Below are 4,930 nucleotides of genomic sequence, written 5' to 3' on the forward strand. Positions count from 1 at the left end.
TCTTCAGCGCAAGACGGGCGTCTTTTTCAAAAGACGGACGGATTCTGTGAGACGGGCGTCTTTCCAGGAATCCGCTCGGATTCTTCAACAGTCAAGAATTTTTGCAATTTCAGCTCAGCCCAAGACGGGCGTCTTCTCAGCAGGACGCTCGGATCCTCTGCAGACGGGCGGATTCTCAGGAATCCGCTCGGATTGGTCCTTGTGTACACGGATTCAGTTCCATCCGTGCACCAACGCATTCCCTTATCATTCTTTCTTTCTTTCTAATCTTGTGTTCTTCATTGTGGGGGCACTACTAAGGCATGAATAGCCTAGGCAATTGCCATCCCCACACTAAGGTAAAGCACTACACATCAATTAAAATCATTAGTCCCTCCCTCACTTCTCTTTTACATGACAATTATTTTGATCAAAGTAAAAATAAATCCAAAAATGACAAAAATGCAATACAAAAATTGAAAAGTAAGTTAGGGAGTTAGAAATATTTACAAGTGGTGGTTTAGGGAGGACTCCACCAAACTCTCATTCTTGATGAGATGTCAAGGAGGCATGTTCAAGGTGTTGTTGATGTTGCTCAACACCTTGAAGAAGTAATCAAAAGCTTGTTCATTGTTATGGTAGAGGTCCTCAATAGACCGTGGTTCTTGTTGTTGATCATGATCGATGGCATGCCCAATGTAGGGATTAAAGATCCCTTCAAATTCGTCGTCCCAAAGACCACAAACTTCATTGAGTTGATCATTGAAAATCTCTTGCTTGGATGGAGACAACTCTCCCAATTTCTTTTCTTGGCCAATGAGGCCATCATCTTCTTCCTTGGTTGATTTTGATGAGCCTTGCAAGCTTTCCTTGTCAAAATTCACTTGCTCTTTGAATGGAGCATCTTCAACTTTCTTCCTCCATTGGAGTTCCGATTTCTTCTTCTCATCTTTCCTAGCTATAATGATCAATCATGAAACATGGCTCATGCAAACGAGGAGCTCTCATGGTCTTGTCAAGATTAAAAGTTATACTTTCATCTCCCACTTCTAGAGTGAGCTCTCCATGTTTCACATCAATCACCGCACCCGCGGTGTGTAGGAAAGGTCTTCCTAAGATGATTGGAATGTTGGAATCTTCCTCCATATCAACAATGACAAAGTCCACCGGGATGAAAAACTTCCCAATTCGCACGGGGACATCTTCCCATATCCCTAGCGGTGTCTTCGTCGATCTATAGGCCATTTGAAGAGTGATATTGGTACATTTAAGCTCTCCCATTCCCAACCTTTTACTTATCGAGTACGGCATGACACTCACACTAGCCCCTAGATCACATAAGGCTTTGTTGATCGTTGTGTCGCCAATGGTACACGGTATTGAGAAGCTTCCCGGATCCTTTAATTTTGGAGGTGAACTCCCTTGAAGTATTGCACTACTCACTTTAGTGAAGGCGATAGTCTCAAGTTTCCGGATCGACTTCTTCTTTGTGAGGATATCTTTCATGTACTTTGCATAGGCCGGAACGTGATTGATTAATTCCGTGAAAGGAATTGAGACTTCTAAGTTCTTCACAATCTCCATGAACTTCCCAAGTTGATCATCAAATTTAGGCTTGGCTTGACGACTTGGAAAAGAAAGTCTAATCACAATGGGCTCCTTTTCTTTGGCTTTGTCTTCATTTTTCTTTGAGCTTTCTTCTTTTGATGATTCCCCTTCTTTGGGACCTTGCACCACAACTTCATTCTCACTAGCTCTCACAACTTCATCCTCAACTTGCTCCTTCGGTGCTTCATACCTTGTACCACTTCTTAAGTGAATGGCACTAACCGTTTCATGTCTAGGGGGATTACTTTGTGGTGGTAATTGCCCCTTTTGTCTTTGTGAGCTCGAAGATGCTAGTTGGGTCAATTGTGTTTCCAACATCTTGGTGTGAGCTAGAATGTTGTTGATGGTGGTGTCTTTTGCTTGGCTATCTTTTTGCATTTGGGTGAAAAATTCTTGTTGATTCTTTTGCATTTGGAGGACCGCTTTTTGGACATCAAAACTTTGGTCATTGTGGTGATTGTATGGATTTTGATTTTGGTAACCTTGGTTTTGATTGTAAAAGGGTCTTTGATTTTGATTTCTCATGGGTGGTGGAGTGTATGTTGTTTGAGGGTTTTGGACATTTTGGCTTTTGTATGAGAGATTTGGATGGAACTTGGTGTTTTCATTGTAAAAATTTGAATAAGGGGTACCACTTTTGTAAGCTTGGAAAGCATTAACTTGTTCGGTTGTTCCCCTACACTCACTTGATTCATGACCCAAGGTTCCACAATTCTCACATATCCCGCTTGGGATTGATGAGGATGCCGTCATGGCATTGACATGATGCTTTGATGATTTTGAGTTTTCCTCAAGTCTAGCCATAGCTTGTTCAAACTTCAAGTTGATTGTGTCAATGTGAGCACTAAGTTGAGCACCCAATTGAGTAACGGTGTCCACTTCATACTTTCCTCCTCTAGTAGCCTTGCGAGGCCTACTATATTGCGAATTATGGACCGCCATTTCCTCAATCTTGTTCCATGTTTGATTGTCATCAACTTCGGTGAACATTCCATTTGATCCCATATTGAGAATGTTCCTTGAATCTTCATATAAACCATTCCAAAATTGTTGCACTAAAAACCATTCGCTAAGTCCATGGTGAGGACATGAGCGACAAATACCTTTGAACCGCTCCCAAGCTTCATACAAAGACTCTTCATCCCTTTGCTTAAAACCCGTAATTTGAGCTCTTAGCATATTGGTCTTTTCCGGTGGGTAGAATTTTTTGTAGAAAGCTAGAGCTAGCTTCTTCCAAGAATCTATTCCAAGGGTGGCCTTATCAAGGCCCTTCAACCACTGCTTTGCGGTGCCGATTAACGAAAAAGGAAATAAGACCCATCTTATTTGGTCTTGAGTCACGCCCGTTTGAGAGATAGCTTCACAATAATCACAAAAGGTTTCCATATGAGAATGAGGGTCCTCACTAGGCATTCCCCCGAATTGGCTCCTCTCAACTAGTTGGATGAAGGCGGACTTGGCAATAAAGTTTCCGGTAAGATGTTGTGGGGTAGGAGTACCATTTGGTAGATCCTCCTCGGTGGGTATAGAGTGTGACGAGAATTTAGGCATTGTAGGTGGATTTTGTGTGGTATTGTTTAATGGGTTTTCTTCTCCTTCTATTGCGAAAGGATTGACAAACTCACTAGTGGGTTGAACAACTTCACCAACACCTCCCAAATTCCTCCTAACAAGTCTCCTATTATTCGTCAAGGTTCTTTCGATTTCACGGTCAAAAGGTACCAAATCTCTTTGTAACCTTCTAGACATGCAAAATATCAAACAACTAGAAAACAATTAGAACAAACCTTGAGGAGTTTTACTTCCCCAAGGTGAAGAAAGACACAACTAAAAACAATAAAAGAAATCTTAAATCAATTAAACACCGTCCCCGGCAACGGCGCCATTTTTGATCGGAGCCATTTCGTGTTCACAATTAAGCATATGTGGTCGTTGGTCAATGGTCGATACAAAACACAATTTATACTTCACAAACAACTCTACAATTAGTAAAGAGGCAAGTAAAGGTCGGATCCCAAGGGACGGGTATTGAAATGAAGATTCTATTGTAACTAGCGGTGTCTAGGGGTGTCACAAATTGGGTTGATGTAGAAGGTTACTAAACTAAAATAGCAATGAAAATAAACTAACAAGATAAATAAAATAAGGGTGTAAACAATGGATTAAAAGCACTAGGGTGTCATGGGTTCATAGGGGAATCATGGGATATGATCATACAAACATGTTCTCAAATTATAAGCAAGCAATTATTGTTGTGATGGATTGAGTTGGGTTATATCTTACAATCCTAGGAAAGTTTGGGTCCCGGAGCCGAATCTCTTGGATTGTACAACACCTACAAGTCGACTTAATCTTCCCTACTTAACACATGCATGGTCTAACAAGACTCGAGTTGGGTTATGTCTTACAAGTCAAGTTGAAAGGATAGAAGATGATAGTAAATGCAAGGATTCATAGGCTTAGCATTTCATCAAATATAACATGTGCATGTATTAAGATCAAAACAAGCAAGCAAATAAGATATGAAAGCATATTAATTTAAGCATGAATCATTCCCCATGTTGGTTTCCCCTAATCACCCATTAAACCCTAGCTAAGAGACTACTCACTCATTATCATATTGATCATGCTAGAAAGGTTGTCAATCATACTAACATAATGAAACATGATGAATAAATGAAAGTAATTAGCAATAATTAAAAAGGGATTAAGAGATTATACCTACTAATGATTCCAATAATAAAGCAAGAATAATAGAAGTACTTGAATCCTAGATTGAGAGGTTGTCAATCTCCCAATAATAACCCAAATAATCTTCAATTACCCAAAATAAAGTAAGAACAAGAGAGAGATTAAAGAACTAAAACTTGGATTAAAACTTGATTAATATTTGATTACAATATTGAAGAGAGATTTGATTGATATTAACTACACTAATTATTGATAAGAAGAACATGCTCCTCTAATTAGACTAATGGGGTATTTATAGTGAAAATTAGGGAGGATGCATTAGGGTTAACTAAGGGCTAAACTAATAATTACACTTTTTAAGTTGAGCAAGGAGCCTCCGGGATTATCCGAGAGAAGGGCTTCTCTTATCGATGCTTGAGGAATGAAAACGTCTTTGTCTTTGCGATCCGTGCGGATGGGAGTCGGGACGGCCGGATCTGGGAGAAATCCGAGCGGATCCTTGGGCAAGACGCTCGGATCGGCGAGGGGGAATCCGAGCGGATTCCTTTGCGGGACGCTCGGATTGGTGAGGACGGACGGATTCTCTACAATCCGTTCGGATTGTAGTTCAGCAACTTTCCTTCTTCTTTTTCTTCCCTTTTCTTTATGAATT

The 4,930-nt window shown here is 40.4% G+C and overlaps 1 non-coding gene across 1 annotated transcript; it reads left to right on the plus strand.

The window, feature by feature from the left end:
* Window positions 1-2,659: 2,659 nt before the first annotated feature.
* Window positions 2,660-2,766, plus strand: LOC141597633 (small nucleolar RNA R71). The gene has a single exon (XR_012522857.1). It is a non-coding gene; the product is annotated as a small nucleolar RNA R71 (small nucleolar RNA).
* Window positions 2,767-4,930: the final 2,164 nt, after the last annotated feature.

This window comes from Silene latifolia, chromosome 8, assembly GCF_048544455.1.
Source record: "Silene latifolia isolate original U9 population chromosome 8, ASM4854445v1, whole genome shotgun sequence".
NCBI lineage: Eukaryota > Viridiplantae > Streptophyta > Magnoliopsida > Caryophyllales > Caryophyllaceae > Silene > Silene latifolia.